This window comes from Sus scrofa, chromosome 14 (genome assembly GCF_054392235.1).
Source record: "Sus scrofa isolate SSC_HxYL_T2T_F1_AM1 chromosome 14, Sscrofa_HxYL_maternal_Yorkshire_Landrace_v2.0, whole genome shotgun sequence".
Lineage (NCBI taxonomy): Eukaryota > Metazoa > Chordata > Mammalia > Artiodactyla > Suidae > Sus > Sus scrofa.
In genome coordinates this window covers 63,839,900-63,865,759 of record NC_139396.1, presented here as the reverse complement: position 1 = coordinate 63,865,759, position 25,860 = coordinate 63,839,900, and the positions used below count along the sequence as shown (strand labels likewise).

At 45.1% G+C, this 25,860-nt stretch overlaps 1 protein-coding gene across 12 annotated transcripts in view; it reads left to right on the top strand.

The window, feature by feature from the left end:
* The window catches only part of WSCD2 (WSC domain containing 2), a 159,740-nt gene that overhangs the window by 43,226 nt on the left and 90,654 nt on the right, over positions 1-25,860 (top strand). For 6 of the 12 annotated variants that reach the window (XR_014826441.1, XR_014826439.1, XR_014826442.1 and 3 more), the window contains exon 1: positions 20,855-21,500. The gene's annotated coding sequence lies outside the window, so the exon portion shown is untranslated. Of the gene's footprint in view, positions 1-16,804; positions 16,951-20,854; positions 21,501-25,860 lie in introns of those variants that run through there. The other 6 variants (XR_014826440.1, XM_084994618.1, XM_084994619.1 and 3 more) reach the window with 2 other exon arrangements.

Genomic DNA, 25,860 nt, shown 5'->3' with positions numbered 1-25,860 from the left:
TCATAGCTCTTTTTAATTTTTGCCAGTTCAGTGGGTATAAAGCAGTATTTTCATTGTTACCTTAATTTGCATTTCCCTAATTTCTAGAGAATTTAAGCATCTTTTCCTATATTTATTGGTTAGCTGCTTGGATTTCTTCCATGAGTTCTTATCCTTTGCTCATTTTTCTGTCAGGTCATTTGTCATTTTTCTTGTCAGTTTGTGAGAGCTCTTTACTACTGTATGGACATTATCCTAATATAGTATGGATTTTATCTTTTACCTGCTTTACCACTTTTTTTCTAGAACTGTTTTTTGTTGTTCTTAAAATCTCATAGTAATGATTACCACTACACTGTCTGGTGAAGATTAAAGCACTGAGCAGAAAACCTGGTATATAGTTCAATAAAGTATTTCTAATATTTACAAGTTTTAGTGTGGGTACAGGGTTCTGGAGTTATTTGAATGTGCGTGCACTAAAATCCCATTGCCCAAAGCAAGTCACATGGTTAAACCGAATCATGGAAGGAGAGCACTGCAGTCATATGGTCAAGGACACGGGCCTTGGGAAGGGTGGAGAATTGGGGCCATCACTGCAGTCTGCTGCGAGGGTCTGGCATAGAGATCAGGGTTATAGGTTATGAAAACGAAAGACCTGGATTTTAGTGCTTCTCATTGCTGGGATTTGCACACCTCTCCCATTGCCCCCTTAGATGCCTATACCAAAACCATTGTCCCACAGGATTTTGTCCTCAGCTAGCTGCCACGGCCAGAAACCTCTTTTCAGTATTGCCTTCCAGCCACTAGTGCCCACTCTCTCCCTTCGAGGATATTTGCTTTCAAAGGTCCGTATTGCTTTTTCTGATTACAAGGGAACACATCCTCAATGCCCAGTACTCACTCCAGATAGACAACTATAATCCTGCTCTTGTAACCCCACTCTGAGCGGAAACTTTCCACTCTTAACATATCCTTCCAGACTTTTTTCTTGTGCCCATTTGAGATCTCTTCTCTTTGTCGCATATGGGGGGCATGCTTTCTGCAGCATACTTTTTTCGCTTAGGAAGAACAATGTGGACATTTTTCTGTGCAGGGTGTAGTCAGTGGCTTGTGCATAGACTCATTTAGGGAGGAGGATGAAAATCTCAAAATGCAGATTCCATGGGCTCATTCCCAAAGAGTCAGTTCTAAAAGGTCTGAAGGGAGGTTCAGGGAATCTGTGTTTTTAACTAATCGTAGACCCACAGTATTTACTTTAACAAGATCTCCTTGCCTGATGCTACTTTTTGGTGACAGTGGTGGAAAAAGAAATAAATACCCAGTGAAAGAAATGCTTAATGGAGGGGTCCTAGGCATCATGACAAGCAGTAGGGCAGACAAATCCTATCACCTAAAGAGGTCTGCTTTGACCGGAGGGAGCATCCCGCCATTAAGCCCCAGTTTCTTCAGCATCTGCCCAGGTATGGACCCCTAGGTAACCAAGTAACCATTACCTCAGGGAATGGTTTCCCAACGGTGTGCCTTTGGGCAAGTGACCGCCTCTCTGAGCCTCTTTCAATTCATCTACAGCCTGGGAGTCATCCCATCCACCTGGCAGGGCTGTGGAGAGGAGCAGGGAGCTCGCACATATAAACCACCCACTACCTACTGTGAGGGGTGGACTCACAGTAGGTCTTCCATAAACATAGCCTCCCTTCCCCCATAAGATGAGGAGAGACTCCCTGAGCAGTTTGGGAGCATGCCAGGGAGTCCCTGCAGAGAGCCATCTCCACATCAGGTATCTTGATGAATTAATTATGGAAAATTAGGGCAAGTCAGGTTTCTGCCTCCAGGAATCTAATAGTAAGTTCTGGACGAGAGTGTGGGATTTTAATCATTCTCCAGGGGCCTGAGACAAGAAAGGTTCTTCCTGCTGGGACAGATTATAAAATAGGGGAGCCAATCAAAATATGCAAATACAGCTGAGGAAGAGGCTGGGGACACCTTCAGAGAGGGCCAAGGCCTTTTCTGGATGTTTGCTGACTGGGGACTCTTACCCAGGCAAAACATGACGGGGGCATTCCTAACTCCAGACTTCATGAAGTTATGTGTAATAGATGCAAAAACAACCACATTTCTCTATCCTTCCCTATATCTACCCTTCCAAATGTGATTTTGCAGTTGCTCACTAAAAGACCTTGAATCTGGGCTGGCCCTGTCACTTGTTTTGGCCTATAGAACATGTGGCAGTGGCCATCATTGGGGTCACAAGGCTAGAACACTTCTGTTCTGTTTTGGAATCTTGCCCAGCCACTCTGAGAACTGAAATGCTACTGGTAAAAGAGAGATAACAAAGTGTTATAATACATTCTGTAATAAATGTTATGAAAAAAATAAATCACGAAAGGAGATGAAGAATGCCAAGGATGGGTTGTGATTTCTAACAAGGTGGAGAGGGAAGGTCTCTTGGCGAAGGTAGCATCTGAACAGAGACTTGAAAAAGATGAGTGTAAGAGTCAAGGGAATGTCTGAGGAAGATTGTCCAGAAGGAATAACAATTAGTAATCCATTTCGTGGATGAAGAAAGGAACTCGGAGAAATTAAATTGCTTGCCTGTTAGATGGTAAGTGGCAGAGCTGGAATGTGGACCAGTTTTCTGGACTCAGGCAACCTGACCCAGTGCCTGTGCCCTTAACTACTCCATTGGTTGTCTTAGGTACCCTTAACAGAGGCCCTGACTTGACAGTTGGTCTGGACAGCCATGCACTGATCCCAGGACCTCCACCCTAGGCCCTGAGCTGTATTGTCATCTGGATTTCAGCTGATGACAGTGGAAAACCACTTTGGTTCCTAATGGATTCAGCACTCTCCAAATGCTCTATCATATTAGCCTGGAAATGGGCTTCATCTCATCCAGAGAGTCATCACTTGATGAAACGAGCAGGCACTCAACCTCCCTAAGCCAAAGGTGATTTAAAATATTGCAAGAGCCAGTCTTGGATGAGGCTTATGCAAACAGTCTCTTTCATTTGATTGGGGGGATGTCTCATGGCCCTCCCCAGGGACCTTGGATTCCCGCTGGTAGCAGCCAGTGGAGAACAAGCTTCCCGAGCTTGCTCCCAGAGCAGAGTTCCCTCCCTCCGGTCAAAGCAGACCTCTTTAGGTGATAGGATTTGTCTGCGATATGCTTGTCAACGAAGCCTAGAACCCCTCCATTAAGCATTTCTTTGACTGGGCATTTATTTCTTTTTAGCTTGTTCATTGTCTACCACCCTTGCCTCCTTGGGCACTGGTGCCTGGAAGCAGGGTTAACCTGGGAAGAAGGGACAGGATCCAGATGCATCTCCCACCACCCTGAGGGCAGAGGCAGAGAAGAGGGCTCCAGACCTTTTTGGGGAGATATTAGTCCTGTGTCCCATTTGTATGTTTTGGAAGATTCCCTTCCCATTTCTCTTTCTTCCTGTTTCCCTTCATCTTTTTCCCCCAGCTAGACCTATTCATCACCAAGCATCTGTGAATGAAAAAGCTTTAGTCTAGCTTTAGAGTTGACCAGTTCAGGAGCCACGAGTCATGAGCCACATGTGTCTTGAAACGTGTCAAGTCCACATTGAAGTGATTTATAAGGGTAACATACATGCTGGATTTTATAGACTTGGTGCAAAAAAAATTTTTAACACAAAGTGTAAAAGATCTCAATAATATTTTACATTGATTTTATTTGAAAATAATATCTTTGATAGGTTGGGTTAAATTAAATATTATTTAAAATTTTGTAATAGTTCAAAGTTCCCTTGTGGCCTAGCAGTTAAGAATCTGGCATTGTCATTGTTGTGGCTTGGGTCACTGATGTGGTGTGGGTTTGATCCCTGGCCCAGGAACTTCCACACGTCACAGGTGTGGCAAAAAAAAAAAAAAAAAAAAAAAAAAAAAAAAAAAAATCTAGTAAACGCATTAAGAAAGGAAAAGAAAACCATGAAATATTACAGTATTTTTTTGCCCACATCCAAAGCATGTGGAAGTTCCTGGACCAGAGATTGCTGCAGTGACAACGCTGGATCCTTAACCTGATGAGCCATAAGAGAACTCCCTACTAGAGAATGTTTAAAATTACATGTAGCCTGCATGTGTGGCTTGCACCTTGTTTCTGTTAGAGAGCGCTGGCTTAGCACTTCCTTCTCATCAGCCCACATTTATTAATGAATGTTTTTTCTTATAGGACACCACCTAGGATCACCACACCAGGCTGACATTTTGACAGTAAATAAAATGGAAAGGAACTAATGTTCTGGAAGCACCTACTCTGTGTCTAGCTCAGAGTTGTATGCCTGGCATAGACCACATTTTCTCAGCAGTGGCACTATTGACACTTTGGACTAGATAATGCTTTGCTGGAGGGTGGGGTGCAGGGATGTCGGTGGAGGGGAGAGAGGAGGAGGGTCCCTGTGCATTGTAGGATGTTGAGTGGCATCTATGAGATGCCAGTATCAGCTCCCAGTTGTGACCACCAAAAGAGTTTCCAGGCATTGCCACATGTTTACTGGGGGCAGAATCAGCCTGGCTTGGGGGGAACCCTCAGGCAGAGAGAACTCTACCCTTGCACTGAGAAGCAGCTGCCCTGCACAGAGTAATGATTGCATGGGAATATGGATGGGGCATTGACAGCAGCTACCATGGAGGATCTAAGGTCTGCTTCCTGTACCAGGAAGGTAGCCTAATCTCCAGAAATGCCCTGGACACGGGCAGTTCCCCCAGGCACTACAAGAGAATGTGCTCTGGACTCACGCAAACCAGGATCAAATCCCAGCTCTCAGGCCTCACTTTCTACTTCATGTACTGCCAAAGAGGGTTTAATCCGAGCAAAGGGAGAGAGCTCAGAAAAGACTGCAGCCTCCAAGGAGGGTATGGAGGTGGCTGGCTATTCTTAGTAGTGAATTTGGGGAGGAAAAAAGTTTCTTTGGGGAGGAAAAAAGTAGTGAATTTGGGGAGGAAAAGCCCAAAGCACATAGCACCTTCCAGAGGGCGCAGCCCAACCACAGTCCTTCCTGTCTTGCCAAGTTTGGTCGGAAATTCTTCCCACCCCAGGCAGTGGGGAATGCGGGGAATGTGGGGTGGGCCCGCTGAAGGCCTTCAGAGCCTCTTAGCTGAAATTTCTCAGTTCTGGTGTCGGAGTAGTTGGCTTTCCTAACAGGGGCTGTTCAGACAGCAAGGTCTGGCAAGCAGGACCCCTGATTCTGGGCTCTTGCCCAGCTGTAGTTTTCCTTCGCCTGCCCGAATGCTTTGATTCACGCAGGGGCTGGCCCAAGGAGGGTGAGAGGAGCCGAAAACCAAGGCAGGAGGCAGGCAGGGCACAGTCATAGTCTTGCCGAAGCTCCAGCTTTTGAAGGTTCAGAAAGCGCTCCATATGACCCAGCAACCAGAACAAGCTCCCAAGAGGGCTGTGGACACCACTTTTTATGAGACCAACCAAGAAAACAGAAGCTCTCTGATAAAATACTCCTGGCACACTATACCTAACTCCCTGCCTCACACCAAAAGGGTTTCCCCTATGTATTTTGTAGTGTTTGAAGGCTCTGAGAAGCCCCACATTAAGGAATCCTTTCATCTCTGGTGAACCCAGAGCTACCTTGTAACACCTTCTAACATCTTCCCTTGTAACTTACTAACACTTAAGGGAATGCTGGCCTAGACCCTTGAGCTTTCTGGCAGAGGAGGTTTGTAGTTTGGAGAAAAAGCCCTTGTTTCTCCCCACACCCTACACACCCCAGTCTTTTTAAAACCTCCCTCCTCTCTGAGTGGGTGGGGCCAAGCTTGGCAAACCAACTTCTGCAACTGGTTGAGCTGAGCAGAATTAAATGGGTTAAATGGTGACATTACACAGACAAGTCAAGCTATAGGCATCTTTAAATTACCTAGACTCTCAGGAGACACCAACTGGGGGTGAGGCCCAGAAACTGGGGAAATGCAAAGCATAATAACAACCATTCAAAAAAATTAAAAAAAAAAAAAAACCTGAAGAAAATAATTTGGAGATTATTGAGTGCCAGAACCCCAAAGCTATAAACAGGATGTTTGAAACCATTTCAAGCATAAAGGTCACAATCTGCAATTTAAATGGATAGCTTGTTGCCTTTTTTCTTGGTTATGGTTGGGTGCCACCAATTAGTTTAAGAGAGAGAGTGTGGTGGGGGAGAGATGGTTTTTCAAAGAGTGTACTGGGAATCAGGCTGGGTCAGTTGACAGCCCCTAAGCCCTAAGCCCACACAGGAGCAGGCAAATCCTTTAGTCCTTGAGAACACACACAGGACTCTTATGCTACACAGTGAGGGCTTTCTTCCTTGTTCTGGAAAAATAAAAACATAACACCACATACACGCTCTAGCTCTCTGAAGGGGTTTTACCCTGAAGAAATGAAACATTGTAAAATTATCCCTGAGATGACATTGCTGCCAAGGTCCAACCTAGTCCAATGGTCCTTATTAACTCACATCCTATTTATCCACTTGGCAAAGATGATAGGAAGGAGTCTATTCAGCTGAAGGTTGGTGTCCATCCTTCGAGCCTTTGGTCTGTGGACAGACACCAATAAAGTGTATTTTGTAGCTTCGGGGGAGGTCAGTGAGCTGATAGCTGGGAGAGCCTGCTTGACCTTCTCAAGATTGAGACCTTCTCTGCAACTCTTGGGAGCGTGGTTGTGACAGAGTTAGGCAGAGAGGGACTGAATTAGAAGTGGCTGTCAGGGGGTTCCCATCTTGGCTCAGTGGTTACAAATTCGACTAGTATCCATGAGGACTCGGGTTCAATCCCTGGCCTCGCTCAGTGGGTTAAGGATCCGGCGTTGCCGTGAGCTGTGGTGTGGGTCGCAGATGCAGCCAGATCTGGTGTTGCTGTGGCTCTGGCGGAGGCCGACGACTACAGCTCCAATTGGACCCCTAGCCTGGGAACTTCTGTGTGCCACAGGTGCAGCCCTAGAAAAGACAAAAAAAAAAAAAAAAAAAAAAAAAAAAAAAAAAAAGAAGTGGCTGTCAGGACAGGGTCTCTTAAAATGTAATGTGCACATGAATCATTTGGGCATCCTTGAAAATTTAGGTAAACTACTTCATGATATTGCTGCCTCGCTGTCCATTCCATGTGGCCAAGTGACCTGCAGGGATCTTGAACACACACCAGGCCCTTCCATAAGTACATATTCTAGACAACAGTCTTCAGAGTCATGTAAGTTCCTGATATGACTCTTCCCAAAACCCTTGTGGTAAGCATGCTTCCCTGCCTCCCAGGACTACCAAGCTCACCCAAACCCCACTCTTTCTGGTTTAAAGTGATAAATCTGGCTTTAGCCTGGAAACCCCAAAGCACTCGCTCTTTGGACTCTAATAAAGGCATATGCCTTGACCTCCCCCATGGCCCCTTGAGGTGGCCGCAGATGGCCCCTGGGACCTGTGAATAACAAATGTCTCTATTTTTCTTGAGTTTTAGGGTTTTTTTTCTCTCTCTCTTCCTTTCTCTCTCTCTCTCTTTCTTTCTTTCATTCTTTCTTTCAACTGTGGCTCAACATCCTATTTCCTGGGGCTCTACTTAAGAAATATTAATTTAACAAAGTCACAACAGTCTTACTAAAATGCTGATTATGATTTAGTAGGTCTTCGATGGAACTTGAGATTTCTGCATTTCCAAAGACCCTGCAGGTGAGGCTCTTGCTGTCAGTTTTAGGAATAACACTTTTACTAGCAAGGCTCTGGACCAGTACTGTTCCATAGAACGTTCTGGGCCAATGGCAATGTTCTCTATCTGTGCTGCCCAGTATGGTGGCCAACAATTACCTGTGGCTATTGAGTACTTGAAATATGGGAAGGGAGACTCAAAAGCTGAATTTTAAATTTTATTTAATTTTAACTATTTTAAATTTAAATAGCCATAGGTAACTAGTGGCTACTGTATTGGACAGCACAGCTCCAGTGTGCTCTATATTAGCAGGGACCACTTTTTTTTTTTTTTTTTTGTCTTTTGCCATTTGTTGGGCCGCTTCTGCAGCATATGGAGGTTCCCAGGCTAGGGGTCTAATTGGAGCTGTGACACCAGCCTATGCCAGAGCCACAGCAACGCGGGATCCGAGCCGCATCTGCGACCTACACCACAGCTCACAGCAACGCCGGATCGTTAACCCACTGAGCAAGGGCAGGGATCGAACCCGCAACCTCATGGTTCCTAGTCGGATTCGTTAACCACTGCGCCACGACGGGAACTCCAAGGGATCACATTTTTATTTCACTTTTGTATCCCCATCACTTAGCAGAGTGCCTGGCTCACACTAGGTCCTTAATACGTATTTACTGACTACATTATTACATAAGTGGAGGAGGAATTTTAAACCATATTTATTAAAACCCTGTGGTAAGTGACCAAAACTCACCTTGAACATGAACATACCAAATACTTTATTGGCTCTTATGACCTGATGGCGGAAAAACAAAGCTGATCTTGGGGGAGAATTAGAGCTAGGAAATAATTCAACAACATACTTTTTCTTTAGCCTTTTGTTTGCATGCCAGTTCATTCCTGCAAGCTTGTCGTACTCACTGGGCTCAAACCAATTTCACAAGTAGCTTTGGACCTCCAAACTCAGAGCCTCCCTCTGACCACATGAAATAGGGCTGCTACCCACCAACACCAATCAGAAACTCCCAGGAAAGCTTTCTGATTGGCTGAGCTTGAGTCATGTGCCAATTCATGGACCAATCACTGTGGCCAGGACAATGAGATTCTGAGACTGGCCCAGCTAAACTCAAGGTGCCCCTCCATATTCAGGGATGGTTTTCTCTTGACACACAAGGTTGGGGTGGGGAGGAAAGTTCTCACAAAGATGGGAAATGTCTTCTGGGCAAACAGAACAGTAAATGTGGGGAGAAGGGAGGAGGGAGGATTCCCGCTTCTGCAAATGGTTGTTGAAAGATATTTCTTTGAGCTAGACTGAAGCAGTGAAATTGCCTGCTCTGATTATGTCAAAAGCCATAATGAGAATAATAAGATTGGTTTCCCTGTATTCTACCTGACCCTGCTGTGTAAGTGAGGCCATGGAATTCTAGAAACCAAGGCTTCCCAAGGGAAGGCACCATTTGAAATTGAAAGATGACCAGGAGTTTGTTGGATGGAAAAGTGGAAAGAAGGAAATAAGACTTCAGGAGGAGAAGCAGCACTTAAAAGGGCATGAGGAGGAGGAATGATGAGTCTGTGCTGGAGGAGGGTGGATGGGAGCAGAAGGAAGAGGAGCGGAAGTGAACTTGAGGCCAGACTGCAGGAGGCCTTGAGTGCTGAGTGAAGGAGGTTGGGCTTTCGGCTGTGGGAAACAGGAAGCCATGTGAAGGTCTTAAGCAGGGGCTGGTGTAGTCAGAGCTGTGGGTGCTCTAAGATATTGCAGTCTCTGCATTTGGAGGATAGACAAGCTGGTAATAAGAGGCAGGGGGCCAAGGATGAGGCTGTCCCAATACAATATGTCTTTAAGGCTGTCTCGGAGGAGGGTGACAGAACTCCAGGCTCAGCTCTGCTGCTAGTGTCTTTCTCCCCATCTCATGCTCAGACATTGATCAGGCTTGATCCAAGTCTCAGAAGTGCCACTTCCCAGCTCTGTGACATTGGGTAGTTTACCTTATTACATGAGCCTCATTTTCCCCATCTGGAAAATGGGAGTAGGAATACCCACCTCGCATGATAGTTGAGAAGGTGCAAAGCCATAATGGATGTGATGGCCCCAGGTCAAGAGACCTCAGACCTACATGTAGCAGGAGCTCTGCAAATGTTGCTGTTGCATTAATGGACAGGTGCTTCCAAGTCTTTGAACAGATGAAGTTCAAACAGTTAAGATCTCAGGAAAAATTGACATTCAGATTACCAAAGCTTCTTGGAGCAACTCTGTAACCAGGTCATACTGACCTCTGAACCCTAAGGTAGAACTCTTCCAACCACAAGCCCATGGCTCTTTCTCCACCCAGGAGACTCATGTGTCTAAATTGGAACATGCCAGAGAAGCTGGTTTCCAAGAGTGTTTTCCAGGATGCCAGGCTGGAGTTTCTGGGGAGAATGACGGCATCACACCGCATTTTAGACTGCATCTTGGACTGACCCGTTTGCCAGGCTAACAGCTATGTGTCCCAGTGGAAAAACCCCAGTGAGGAGCCAGGATGTCTCAGGCTTGAAACCTGGAAGTTCTGCAAATTTAGGGCGAGTAACTTTGCCTTGAAGGGACTCAGTTTCTCTGTTTGGAGGATGGAAATAGTGCTGTCCACAAGGGAGGCTGTTATGAGGATTAAATCAACTAATACATGCAGCATGCTGTCACATGGCTGTGCCTCCAGTTTGGGATCAGGAATGCACATTTGTTGAGTCTCTTTGAGTGCTAGCAATACACAGAGAAGTAAGACATGGATCCTGGCTTCAAGGGTAGGCTTGGGATACAGTTACCTGAATGTACACAAATGATGATATGACAGTCTGCTTGGAGCTGTTCCTTTCTTTAAGAGATGTGTCAGTGTATGTTGAATATGATGTTTTTCCATGGAAATAATGATGTACTTTGGGATAATATTCATGTCTTCGAGGCTGAAGCCCTCTAATGTATTTCAGTAAGCACAAACACTAAAAGTGACCATCTATAAATATCTCCTTGTAGTAATGATAATGGTAAAGATACTATGATAGCAATATCTCATTTGATCTTTGAAATAGACACATAATGTCTAATGGATATACGTTATTGTCTCCATTCTATACATGACTAAACAAAAGTACAAAGAAAGAGAGATGACTTACCCCAGCTCACACAGATCTGAAGAGCTGGGTGTAAAACTTAAACCCAGATCCAACATCTAATCTCTCATTCTTATCACAAAGATGCTACATGGAACATCCTCAGGAAATGTGTGGCAATCCACAAGCCCAGCGATTGTAGTTTATCAGTCTATGAATATTAACTGAGCATCTACAACATGCCAAACTTGCTCTCTGCATAGGATGATTCATGCCCTTGCGGAGCTTACAGCCCAGCAGGGAAGACAGCCATCCAATGAATAGTTAACAATGGGTGCTTTCAAGAGAGCTTCTGCACCCCAGCTCATAACAAGTATACTGAATAAAATGTTCTGTAAACCTTTGGTAAAACTTGCTGATGAATTCCAGGGTCTACTGAAGACAGCATCCTGGACCATTCCTACCCAACCTGGACTCCATCAATGGATAGTCTTTGCTCTGGGGCTCCTGTTGGGCTGGTCAAGCCTTTCTTACAGTTGTTCTGTGTCTGAGGCTCCTCCTACAGTCTTCTCTCCTTGCCCCTCTCCTTTCCCGATGTCAGACCAGCATCATAGTCCAAAGCCTCTCTCTGATCAATACCTCTCCCTCTCTCTTTAACCCCTAAGAGGTTTCCTCCAATGAATCCCATGCACATCTATTTCCATCTTGGTGCCTGCTTCACAGAGGGCCTGATCTCGCTGACGGTGGTGCATAAATGAGGTTCATAGAGGGGCCTGATCCATGAGTAGCTAGGAGACAGGAAGGGAATAGCCACCCTGAAAGAAGGAATAATGGGAGAAGGCATGGATGTGGGAAAATCATTTAAAAAATAAATGATTCTACTTCCTTCTGGTGTTCACTCCAGGGTCTGATTTAACCCCTCTGTGCCTCAGTTTCATCCCCTGCAAAATGGGAATAACAATAAGGATATTACCTCCTTCCTATAGCTGTTGGATTAAATGAGATAATCCATGCTTGGTGGCTCAGAGCTGTGTCCTAGGGAGGCCATGGGAGAGCCTCAGCATAGGACCTGGAGGGGGTCTACCTGGAGCCCCACAAGGGTTGAAAGTGCCTGACTTTTGGTGGCCTCCGCAGACTCTCAAAGAGCTCCCACAGCTCCTCTTGTGGAAATTAGACCCAAGGAAGAGGTGCGGCATAGGACCCTGCCCCCAAATATGGCCTCAGGGAAAGGGTCTGTTTGTGGGTATTTTGGCTGGGATGCATGGTGTAACCATGGCAGTTTGACCATTATCTGAGTCATCTGATCCCAGGAAACTGCCAAATCAGATAATTTGGGTGGTTTGCCTGTCTCTCTGGATCAGATGTCCTGAGTAATGGCCCTTGTCTCCACCTGGCCGAGTCCTATATAGACAATCCCCCTTTCAGCAAGTCTGAAATGAAAACTGGTTTCAGCTGGTATGTTCAAGGTCAAGGCTTAAGAGAGGATGCTAATTTCAAGGCCTACATTTACCTCCTTTATTATATGGCTTGATCCATAATGGAACATAATCATTGGAATTTAATACAGGTTGAAAGACTGGAATTGGAAGATTTTTACATTAAGGAACATTTTAATTGAATATTTATATGAATATTTAATTGAATGTAATATTGTCCAGAAGTGTATAAATAATAAGCATACAGCTCATGCATTTCACAAAGAAAAATCCATGTCATCAGCACCCAGCTCAACAAAAAGAATATCATCAGCCCCCAGAAACACCTCCCAGCCTGCTTCCAGTAACAACCTCCCACCCAAGAATAACCATTATTCGGACTTCCAGCAGCCAGGTTAGTGTTGCAGTTTTTGGACTTTATATAAATGGCAGCGGGTAGCATCTTTGCATCTGGCTTTTTTGGTTCACATTATGTTTGTGACATTCATTTGTGCTGTAGTAGTAGGGGCAGTTTGTTCATTCTCATTGCTGGATTGTATTCCTTTGAATGAACATAATATCTGTTCATTCTTTGTTGACAGACATTTAAGTTGTCTCCAGTTTAGGGCTATTACAAATAGTGTGATCTAGTTACAGTAAGTGTTTTTTGTTTGTTTTTTTTTTTTAAGATAGATGCATATTTGTGTTAGGTATCAGATTTTTTACTATTTTTAAAGATATGAGTTAGAAAGGAATAAGCTTAAAAACATTATTCTTCTCAGTCTCTTTCATGATGATATCAATATGCTTTGGGGTTGGGAGAGGAAGAGGTGAAGCCACATTAGGATGGGCCCCACTCCCTCTGTCTCAATTTTAGAAGATTCCCTGTATAACCAGCATCAGTCCCTCAGAAGGAAGTGAGGGGTTTTACAGGTTTTGTGGGAAGAGCTTTGCAACAGAGGCCCCATATCTAATCCAGAGGGGTCCCTCCTCACAAGATGTTCCTCAGATCCTCAATTCTGCCTCCTGTGTACCCCACAACCTCAGATGACTCACTCAACCTCTCCAGTCTCAACCATTTCATCTGCAAAGACGGTTAGAAATGGGTAATCTTGTTAGATGTTTCCAGTTCTCAAGTTATTTGAAATTGACTGCTGCCAATAATTAATTATGATACAAACAGCTATTTGTTGAGTGCTTACATTGCTTTAGGTGGTTTATATACATTATCCCATTTAATACTTTCAAGATTTATTATTCACATTGTAATGTTGAGGAAACTGAAGCTCAGAGAGGTTAAATCCCCTCTTCAAGACACACAACAAATATCAGAACAGGGGTAGGAATCAAGCCAGTTCTATTCTATCTAGTCTTCACTCTCTGCTGCTTCAATTTTTTTTCTTTAATGCAATATTTCAGGCACACCAAAAAAAAAAATGTAGAGAATGATATAACTTTTCTGCAGCCACCAAACAGCCTCAGAAATAGAATATTAAAACAACAGTTAAAACTCTCTGGAATCCTCCCACCCCACTCCTACCTATAGAGGTGGTGACCTATCTCCTGTATTTGATGTTATCATTCCCACATATGTTTCTATACTTTTACTATATATATGTGTGTGTGTGTGTGTGTGTGTGTGTGTGTGTGTGTGTGTGTGTATGTACTCATAAAAAATATTCTGAATTGTCCTTTGGATTTTTGAACTTTATTGAATAGTATTATTTTGTATGTTTCCTTGTGCAACTAGCTTTTTCTTTTCACTCAATGCTAATTTTTGAGGTTTATCATGATGATACATAGAATTCTATTTCATTAATTTTCACTGTTGCCTAGTGCTCGCCGTCAAGAATATGCCAGAACTGATCCATCCATTCTCTTGTTGTTGGGCACTTAGATTCTTTCCAGGGCTCTGCTATTTAAAGGTGCTCTAGTATACATTCTTCTACATTCATACATCTTTGCTTCTTTTACTGAAATTTTAAGGGGCAATTTCTCTTGATTATACCAGCTTTTCTTTTCATCTGGGCAGCTTTATTCATTTATCTATTTTTCCTGAGCACCTATACTATAAATTGAATGTTTTTGTACCTCCAAAACTCACCTATTGAAAGCAAATCCCCAAGTGATAGTATCAGGAGGTGGGACTCTTTGGGAAGTGATTTGGTTATGGGTGTTGAGCTCTCATAAATGGGATTAGTACCCTTATCAAAGAGGCCCCAAAGAAATTCCTCACCCACTTCCACCTTGTGAGGACACAGCAAGATGATGGCCATCTACAGACCAGGACATGGGCTCTCATTGGACACAGAATCCACTTGTGCCTTGACTTTGGACTTCCCAGCCTCCACAACTGTGATAAATAAATTTCTGTTGTTTATAAGCCAACCAATGCATGGTATTTTTGCTATTGAAGCTCAAATGAACTATGATAACCTACCATGTGCCAAGCACTGGGTTGGGTTCCAGGGGCAGAGAAGTGGTTAAAGACATGGTTCTTGAGCTCTGGGAGTTTGTATGGCTGACCAAGCACCAACTACTATCAGATGGGATGGGAGGTGTTGGGAACTCATGGTAGGGCTGTGAATGGAGGGTCAGGGAGCAAGGAGAGATTCCACAGAGGAAGCAGAGAGGCAGGGTTTTAGAAGGAGTGACCAGCCCACCCTCAACATTGTGCAGTAACTCCTTGCAGTTAGAGGACCTCCTTCATTGTGTATCTGCACCGGGACAAAGTCACAGAGAGCTTTGCAATTCCCTTTTCTCAACCCTAGTTTCTGTGCCACACATTAACAGTGATGTGTGAGTCAGTTGCTTAATTCCTGAAAAAAAAAAAAAAACAAAAAACAAAAACCTGACTCTGGAAAACCCACACATGCTTGAATTCTGGAACTGAAATTCTGTTCAGAGCCCTAAATGAATAGCATCCTCATGTTGCCTTAGATTTGTCCTCTCCATCTGGAATCACTATAATAATAGGTCATGGCTCATGTGCATGATTCATGTATAGGCAGCATCATGGGAAACCATCTATATATGTCTATCATTTAATCCACACAGAACCCTCATAAAGTTAGAGTTATCGTGCTCAACTTTTTTTAAAGATGAGGCACAGAGGGGTTAATTAATTTACCCAAGGCCACCCAGCTATGAGGTGGCAGAGTTGGGGCTCCATCCCAGGTTTGGCTGAGTCCAGCGTCCTTCATCTTAACCCTCTGAGTTCTGCCAGGATTTGCCTAACATTTCTGGAGGCAAATTCCCCTCCTCACTTTAGGAAAAATGCCGTCTAATGGGGAATTACTTACCATCTGACATAGCCCACTCACTACTCACATTCTCTCCATTTGCATTAGCTACTCAGGAAATTAGAGCAAATCCTATTTTTAGATGCTATGGTTCAAATGACAGTGATGCATGGGATAGTGGCTCGTTTTTTATGAAAGTAGCTCAGAAGTGTTACCTGATCTTATGCTCGGAAACTCTCTTGCAATTGCATCACTGTTTTGAGCTTTATAGTTTATTTCAAAGATTGCTCTGTTTCTTGCCTCTCCGCTATGAGTCCTGCAACAGACTCTGGCCAGAAATGATAAAATTCTGAGCTGAAGTAGATGACTTGGAGAGAGGATGAAACTCTTCAGAAAACTGAAACAGGAACAATGTCAGGGATAAGCAGAGAACAGGGCAAGTCCTCCCCCCAAATTACACTTTGTCCAGTGGTTGAGCTGGTAGAAGCAGAGAGTCCCTTCCTGCCAAAACTGGCTATGTGTGTTTTAGACAAAAAACCTACAGTTTACTACTTACTTTTTATAGCTAGTCACAGTCTCTTAGTTTTGGAGGCCAGAAATGGAGCTAAACTATGTTTATGGGGAGCTCTGGCAACCCTAAGACTTAGGCAAGGAAAGGAAAAAAAAAAAAACAAAAAACAGAAAAAGATGGAGGGAGATGATGGGCAGTGAAAGGAATAAATAAACCATGTTTGATGCATGCTGGGAACATTTACCTGCTTTAATCAATACTAGAAGGGACTTTTATTCCCATTCTACAGACTAGGTAAAGTGGTCAAGCCAGATGAGGTCAGAGTGGTCAAGTAAGTTACCCCAGGGCACATGGCTGATAACTATGAAGTTAGGATTGCAAGGTTTGGAAAATAAAAATACTGAATACCCAATTAAATTTGAATTGCAGATAAACAATGAAAAAAGATTTAATATAAATATGTCCCATAAAATTATAGATTTATACTAAAAATGTAAGCATCCTATCTTTTACTGGCAACCCTTACTGAGGTTCAAACTCTGTTCTTTCCATTTTTCTTGGATGCGCCTTTACTATGGGACATGTATAGTACTACAGAATATGATTCATGATTATCACCAGGTGATACCATTTGAGTGCAGTGCTTTGCATCTGTTATTTCACTTGAAGCCCTGTCATCCTCAAATCGCCTCATCAAGTAGGTACAATTATTATTCCTATTTTATGGATGAGGAAACCAGAGCTCAGTGAGATGCAGTAACTTGAGCATGTCTACACGGCCAGAAAGTAGCAGAGCTCAGATGTGAACACATTTCTGTTTTGCCTAAGAATTGTCACTTTAAAAAATAGCCTTTTCAAAAGTTGACTTGGGTACAGAAAAGCATAAAAGTGCTCAGTATATAAATGTAAGTTTCAGTGACTTATCACAAACCCCTCTGTAGGTACTGACCAGATCAAGGAAGAAAAGATGTCCAGCTCTCTGGAAATCCAGAATGCTCCATCCAAGTTGCAACTCCCATCTTCCTCAGTGATGTCATCATTCTGGCTTCCAACCACCAGTTGAGTTTTACCTGCCTTCAAACATTATGTAAGTGAAATCATGCAGTGAGTATTCCTTGGTGTATGCTCTCTATCACTCAACACTAGGCTTGTTGGATTCACCCTCTGGTGGTGTATATTTGGAACTTGGTCCTTTTCATTGCTGTATAGTATTCCACCAGTGATTATACATGGTAAACCCATCCCATTGTTGGTGAACATTTATATTGTTGGAGGTTATTTTTAAATGTGCAGTTATAAGCAACAAAAATTCCTGCTGTAAACATTATCGTACTTGTCTTTTGGTGGACATAAGTGTTCATTTCTGTTGGATGTACACCTAAAAGTAGAAATGCTGGGGACGGAGGTGTATATTCAGCTTTGGTAGATAATGCCACACAAGATTTTCAAAGTGTTTGTACCAATTTACACTTCAAACAGCAGCACATTAAATTTCCAATTGTTCCACATTCTCACCAGCACTTGAGATTGTCAATTTTTATAATTCTAGTGTAGTGATAGCTCCTTGCTGTTTTAGTAGCCATGCCCCTGATTTCTAAATAGGTTGAGCACCTTTTAATGAGTTTATTGGCTCACTGAAATCCTCTTTTGTGAAGCACCTGTCCTAGTTTCTTAAGTATTTGGTTGGGTTGTCTGTCTTTTTTTTTTTGCTTTTTAGGGCCACACTTGTGGCATATGACGTTCCCAGGCTAGGTGTTGAATCAGAGTTACAGCTGCTGGCCTACACCACAGCCACAGCAACACCAGATCTGAGCCGTGTCTGCAACCTACACCACAGTTCATGGCAATGCTGGATCCTTAACCTACTGAGCAGAGCCAGCCATCAAACCCACATCCTCATGGATATTAGTTGGGTTCATAACCCACCGAGCTATAATGGGAACTCCCTGGGTTGTCTGTCTTTTACTTATTGATTTGCAGACTTGGGGTGGGGTTAAATTCTAAATATGAGACCATAGTTATGGGTGTTGGAAATGTCTGTTCCCACTCTATACCTTGACTTTTCACTCTCTTAATGGTGTCTTTTAGTGAAGAGACATTCTTATGATTTTAATGTATAGGAGTATTTTCCTTTATGAATAGTGATTTTCCTCTTGTTTAAAGAAGTGTTTTTCTTGGAATTCCCATCATGGTGCAGTGGAAACGAATCCAACTAGGAACCATGAGGTTGCAGGTTCGATCCCTGGCCTCACCCAGTGGGTTAAGGATCTGGTGTTGCTGTGAGCTGTGGTGTAGTTTGCAGTCATGGCTCAGATCTGGTGTTTCTGTGGCTGTGGTGTAGGCCGGTAGCAACAGCTCTGATTCGACCCCTAGCCTGGGAACCTCCATATGCCACAAGTGTGGCCCTAAAAAGAAAAAAAAAAGTCTTTTCCTACCCACAAGGTTATAAAAATTGCTTCTGCTATAGGACTCTGGAAAATTTGTTTTGCCTTTCACATTTAGATCTATGACCCAACTAGGATTTATTTGTGTGTACAGTGTGAAGTAGGGGGGTTGGAAAACTCAATACTGCAATGATGGCAAATTTCCTTAAATTGATCTGTAGACTCATTGTCATCCTAGTCCAAACTCAGTAGGTCTTTTGTTGTTGTATGAGGGACCTGATAAGCTTATTTTAAAATTAATAGGCAAATTCAAGAATATCCAAGATAATTTTGCAAAGAAAATGATAGAAGAATGTGTTTTACTGATATCAAGACTATTACAGAGCTATAGTTACTAAGACAATGCACTATCAGCATATCAGCATAAAAATAACCAAATAGCCAAATGGAAAACCTTGAACCAACTTATGTGCACATGGGGACACATACTCTTTGTGACAAAGGTGGCCCTACAGAGCAGTGGGGAAAAGAGTTCTTTCAGTACATTGCGATGGGTCGATTGGACATCCATAAGGGGAAAAACAAACTTGTTTCCAAAGCTCCCACTTTTCACCACTACATGATGCCATGGTACTTGTTCTTATATGCTTGTATGATGATGACAGTGATGATTATAACATCATTTTTATGTATTTATATATCTTGCTACTCTCAATCCATTATTTTCTCAAAACCCTAAGAAGCAGGCAGCAAGTCATTATTAGTCCTTCCATGGATAAGGAAGCAGAGGCTCTGGGGGGTGAGTGACCAACCTAAAGACATTTGCCTAGCACTTGATTCTAGTGCAAAAGGCTGGGGCTCTTTTGACTTTGTGAGGCTCCCAATTCCCATTCCTAAGGGAGATTACAGACGGGCAGGGAGAAGTGGGCTTTAGTGGAGGTGAAGTGGGCATGGCTAGAGGTTGATCGCGCCCTTCTCAGACCCCTTACTACTCTGCAATGGGATCCTTGACCAGGTGTTAGTCTCTAGACCTCTCTCCAGAGAAAGTTTGTCCCTAGGATAGAGCAAGAGGGTGGGAAGAGGTGGTGGGAAGAGGAGGGCATAGGGAAGGCACAGAGGATCTACCATTTGGAATGGTGCTGGTGACTAGGGGTCAGGTGGGCAGAAGAGCTGGGGTTTTAATTCAAGCTCTGCCATGAACTTGCTGTGTGCCTTTGGACAAAAGACTTCATCTTTTTGGGCCTCATCTTTAAATGAACCAATTCCATTACCTTTTACCTGAGATGTCTGTAAAAATTTACAGGAATTGTGCCTGTCACTTAGTAAGGCCTCAACAGTTATTGGCAATCAGTATTAGTATTATCCAGATTACTTCTCCTTGCTAATAAAAAGCCACAGCTGTCACTGAATGAGCATTTACTTGTCTTTATCTCATGTAAAACAGGGGTCCAGCCTTAGCAAAGAACTTGAGTTGTATTTGCCAAGCCCTCTCCATCTCCTGATACAGAATGGATAATTCTCTTTATGCTAACACATAGGTATAGAAAAAAAGACCGAAAGAAACTCATCAAGATGTTAACAGTTATTATCTCTCTATGTCTGGGTGAGGGGAATGGGATTGCTTTTCTTTTCTTTCTTTCTTTCCTTTTTTCCTTTTTTTTTTTTTTTTTTTTTTTTTTTAGTATTTTCTGAATTATCTACATTAGATGAGAATTAATTTTATAATTGGGAAAACAATCACTCTGGTAAAAGAAACCCAGATATGAATTCTTATTGCTAGTCACAGTGAGGAATAGTCTGCTAATGGCTGCCTTAGAGCCTCAGCTTGAGACCCAGGCTTAATAGTTAAGCCACCTGAGTCCCTTAACCTCTCTGGGCCCCAGTTTTATCATCTGAAAAACGAAAATGGAACTAGCTGCCTCCTAGGGTTTTTTCAATGACTTAATGAGAGGTTTTTGAAAGTACAGGGCCAGGTATCTGGCACTTAGGAGGCTCTCACTCAGTGGTGGCTCTTTCATGAGATGCACGCCTTTCCGAGTTTCACAGGAGATCCTTTGAAAATGGGCATTATCATCCCATTTCTCAGATGATGATACAGAAGTTCACAGGGGTGCTGAGACATCTCCAAGGTCGTAGAGCTCAGAAGGAATCTTCTGAAACAGATTCAGGGAGAGTAAATAATCAGCCAGAGGTCACATAGCTTATGTGTACTACCTGCGTAGTTTGTAAAACAACAAACATCCCCCCATACCACCAAAAAAAAAAAAAAAAAAATCACCTCAGAGTGCCCTTTATTGAGTGTTTGCCATTTTCGAGCTGCTGTACTAAGCCTCTTGAACAAAACCAGCAGCAGGAACAACAAATGGGCTATTTCTTGGGTGCTTACTCAGTGCCAGGCACAATAGTCTCAAGTCTCCAAACAACCCTGTGATGTGGGTCTCTCGAGCCCATTTTACAGACGGGGAAACTGAGACTGGAAGGCTGGGGCCCTTGCTCGAGCCCCGCAGCAGGCCTGTTGCCGGCTCTGCCCAGCTCCCCAGGAGGCTGCGGGAGGGCCAGGTGGCATGCAAGGAGTTAAGCGGTAGGCAGTGCTGTGGCTCCGCGCGAGGAGCGCGCCGGGCTGAGGGCGCTGCTGGCGGCAGCGGCAGCGGCGCGGGGAGCTGGGGCTGGAGACGTGAAGTCCGGGGGCGCGAGCGAGGCAGCGACAGAGAGATAGAAACAAGGCGGTCAGAGCCCCGCACCGAGCCGCAGCCAGCTCTAGGCGCGCAGCGGCCCCGGCATCCCGGGGCGGGTGCTTGCGCGGGGCCTCGCCGCGGCCCGGGGCACCCGCAGTGCCGCCCGCCCGCCAGCCCGCCCGAGCGCCACGCTCGCCAGAGCTTGGCTTTCACTTCCTCTCGCCTCCGCCCGCCTCCTCGGCTCGCCGGCTGGCGTCGCCACCGCCTCCTCGTCCCCGGCCACCGCTGTCGCCGCTGCTGCAATCCAGAACGCACACTCTTCCACTTTCCCGCTGGAGGCGCGGAGGATGCCCCTTGCACCAGACCCAAAGAAATAAACCCCGAGCCTGGCTAGAGGAGCCTTCGTGGCTAGAAAGAAAAAACAGATTCCGCTTTCCTTGATGCCACTGCAGCAGCTGGCAGCTGGGAAGGCGCCCACAGAGCGGGAGCGCCAAGTGGGACGCGGGAGTCGCAGAGAAAGAGCCCCCGGGCGCAACTGGGCTCCCCTGGCAGAGTTTGCAAGTGGCTGAGACCCTCAGGTAAGAACTGAGGGGCCTAGACCTGCTAAGAGGTTGCTGAACGGGAGGGGGTGCAAAGCTGCTGCAGAACAATTCCTGCTCCCTGTCTGGGTTGCCAGTTTCAGTGGCTTCTCAGAGAGGCTGGGGGTTCAGTGCCCAGAGCCCGGTGAGTAAAGAACCCTAAGTGGTGACAGCCCAGCTCTGGATAGATGACAAACTTTCTCTCCTCTGGCAGAGGGTTGTCCATTCCTGCTCATGCAGGCGTCCTTCCTCTGGGCATCCCACTGGGTCCCCATGGCAGGCACATCCAGGGCTTCTCAGGATGAGCTGGGCCAGGGGTAAGGCAGTGAGCCTCCTTAATCTGATTCACGAATCAGCCTCTTCTGGCCAGTTCAGGGTTCTGAGGGAGAAGGAGCTGGATGCATTTCCAAGTTGGCTTTGCAAGGTGCTTGTTGGGGGTGATACTCTGGTGAATGAGATTCCCTGTCATCTGCAGCCAGCAGCCAGAACTGCCTGGGTGATGGGGTCTGTATAAAGTGCTTTGCAGTCTTGCTTATGTCCATTCTGGCTGGTGTGTGTGTGTGTGTGTGTGTGTGTGTGTGTGTGTGTGTGTGTGTGTGTGTGTGTGTGTGCAGAGGGAAAAAGAACTGGGGGCAGGGGGACCCATTCAGCCAGATTGCCCCCATCAAAGCCCTTCCAGCAGCCCCAAGTGTCATCACAGGAGCCGACTCACCTCCTTGGCAGAGACACTAGGAGAGGTGGGGATCACTTTCTGTTCCTTGTAGCTCCTTAGACGAAAAAAAGATTTGGAAGAATTTTCCTGGACTGCTCAATGAGACCATTCAGATTGGAGCCTGGGGAGTTACAAACTTTTGCAGAAAAGGGGTTGGAATAGACAGTTGGAGAGGGGCTCCTGGCACTCTCATCTCCAGCTCTGGGGATGTGGGTGGTCCCCCCACACTCCAGGCCCCTTGAGGCTCTGCTGAGCCCAGCACATAGCTCATGAATTTAGCTAGCTTATTTTTCCTCCTAATGAAAAACATGCTCCAAAGAGGCCACCTGGTCTCCAAGGATCATTTTGGAGCCACCCTTGTGGTCACAGCCCCCTAGACGGCATTGTGCTTCCTTGATAGGGGTCCAGCTTAGGACTGGGGTCATCTTGATGGACTAATTGGTCAGTGAAGCAGGCTGTGGAGGTGCTTCTGGCCATGACCTGAAAGTTGGACGTATTCCCATGGCCCTGTGATGGCTTGCTCCGGCTGGACATCTGCCTCTAGGGAATAGCATTGCTCTTTGGTTCCTGGACAGTACTTGGAGCATGAGGTGGGAGTCTGAGAACTTCCTGCCTTTGCTTGGGATTCTGCCTGGGGCCAAGCTAGGAGCTGCTTCCCTAGGGACCTGGGGATTCCTCCAGGGTGTCAAAAGCCAGTGCTTGATGTCCTAGAAAAAAATAAATCTCTGGGTCAGGAGATTGAACTTCAAGTTGGCTCTCAATTTGCTGTGTGACTTTGGGTAAGTCACTAGACCTCTCTAGGCCCCAGTTGCTGCTTCTATAAAATGAAAAGAGTTCGCATAATTTAGTGTTTAAGAGATCTAGGACTCAGATCCAACTGAGTTTGACCAGTCACTTCACCCTCCCAACCTCGGTCCCTCCAATGTAAAGTTCCTACTGCAAGTGGGCTGAGACATGCATGGAAAGTGCTTGGTGAGTGTAGTGAGACTGGAGCTGCAGAGATGTGGTGGCATGGCTCTGTTTTGGAGTCCTATGCATGGGCATCAGGGTGCAGTTATCCCCGGGGAGGCTGGCTGGCCCTGTCCCATCTGAGCACCAGGTGATCCTTGACTGGGGAGCAGAGACCTGTTCTTTCCAATCACTCGACACCTGCAGTCCCCGCCCCCCCTGGCTGCTTCTTCATAAAAGCGCTGCTGGACCAGCAGCTCCTAGTGGGGAGCCCCAGGCGGTCTGGGAGGACTGGATGCATGCAGCTACTGCGTCGCCATGACAACAAGAGGTGGAGGTAATCTGTCTCCATGGCTTCAACTTTGCAGCTGTGTAGGAACCCAGGGCAGAGAAGTTCAGTATGTTTGGGTGTCAGTCACTCTGTCTGCTGAGGCCATCTGATCAGGCAAGGCTGCTGCTCCCTGCAGGAACAGCCATGCCGGGAAAAGTTCTCTGTGGGTGTGTGTGTGTGTGTATGTGTGTGTGTGTATGTGAATCTGGGTATGCATATGTACTTGTGAGCAGTAAGCAGTTGTGTGTATGTGATTAGCTGCACAGATGCACACGTGTACTTTGAGGGTCTGTGCGCTCATTCCTGCTTCTGAGGAGCTATGCAGGTCAGCCTAGTTGCCTGTTTTGGTAGCTGTATGTGTGCATCTGTGAGTGCATGCGTGTGTGTGAGTGAACAGTGTGTGCAACGATGTGAGTATAAATTTACAGGCATATATATCTACATGTTTTTTGATGTACCTTTGCGTCTCTCTATATGCATGTATAGCATTGTACACTTCTCTCTATGTGTGTGCCTGTTTGTCATGGTGCAGCCTCCATTAGTGTCTCCGTGTGTATGTGTGAGTATTTGAGCATATGCATATGTGATTGTTAGAAGGATCATTTGATTGTGTCTCTGTGCATGAGTGTGTTCCTGTGGGCAGTTACCTGTGTGTCTTGCAGTGTAAACTTGTGTATTTCTGAGTGTACACATGTGTTTCTGAGTGTGTGTGCCTGTGCAAAGCATTTCACTCTTGGTTATATCTTTGTGTATGTGTGTTTCCTATTGTTGGTGTGTTGGTTGCTGTGTCCACTCAAGTGTGTCTCAGTGCACATTGTTAGTGTCTCTGAATGTGTAACATCCAGAAATTGCAGTGGGACTTTTGTGCATGTCTCCTGTGCCTGGGTATGCATGAGTTTCTGAAAGTGTGTACCTGGGAGATTGCATTGCATCTATCTTATCACATGTCCCTGGGTGTACAATGGGTGTTTCTGTGTGTGTTTGCTTGCCTGTGGGGCGGTGTAACTTTTGTTTCTCTCATGTATATGTGTGTGTTTCTAAGCATGTGCATCTCTGCGGTGTGTCTGAGTGTCCATAGGGCTGTAAAGGTATGTGTGTGGGGAGCTATAACCAGAGCTGAGAGTGTCCAAACAGAACACATCTCTGAACCTTTAAAACTCCTCTTCTGTCTGCTCTGCATGTCTGAACTGTGCCGGTGCCACGTACCTTCTGAGTGTTGATTCAGTGATTGGTGGTGCCAGCTCCAGACAGGGCACTGGGATGTTGTATGTTCATTTTCCTGAGTGCCGTTGCTCTGAAACCAGTGTCTTCCTCTGCCCCCGGCTCCGTGGAATCCCACAATAGCCTAAGTCTTCCTTGCCAGAAGCCTGCACTTAGGACAGTTGCCGAACAGACTCACAGATGTTAAGAGCACAGGTATAATTTTAGGCAGAAGGTCTGAACATAGGCAGCCTGGGATGCACCGAACATTTCGACAGCAGTGTTTCTAATTAGGAGCAACTTGTTTTCCTTAAATAAACAAATCAAGTGAGGAAAGAAATTGCCCGAGATTAATGGCTCCCCAGAGCAGGTCCAGATGTTGGGAAGATGGAGATGAGGTGCCCATGGACTGCAATGTTGCTGCTCAGGGTCTTCCAGGTTTTGACCAGGAGCTAATGAAGCAGGGACTGAAGAAGCTGGTGAGGAGAGCAGGGCAGGGCAGGACCTTTTTCTGAGGTTTGCCTGGTGTTTGGTTATTGGGGTAAATACATCACTGGCCCCTTTCCTCCCTGCTTCCTGTATCCATGCCCTTTGCTGTTCTTCCCACTCAAGGGGCAGGCAGGCTTTATGTTCCTGATCCTTCATTTGGAGTTTGGCTGTGTGTCTACCTTTGGCCATTGGTGGAAATGATAGTGTGTCCATTACAAGCTTAGGCCTCCGGGAGCCTTGCATATTTCTGCCATGGCTGGGAGAAAGGCTTCCCCAAGGTAGCTGCTGCCCCCTCAGCCTGCTTCCAAGATGAACACATGTCAAGCCTCCCTGATCCCAAACCTCAGTGAAGAGCCTAGCTCAGCCAAGCTCCAGCTGGCCACAAACAGGTTAGTTAATACGTACTTCTCATTTCATGTCACTGGGGTTTTATGGTTGTTTGTTACACACCATTATTGTGGTTGTAGCTAACCAGTGCCGTTGCCAGTAGTCTGTATTTCCTACTCCTGTGTGACCCTTGTACTCATTCAGAGGAGCATAATGCACACCTGTACTTCTCATCATGGATATCCCATTCCTACCTGGATTTCTGCTCATGCCAACATCACCAATAATAATAATTATCATAGATAATATAATTAGATAAATATCTATTATCTAATATCATAGATAAAAGATAT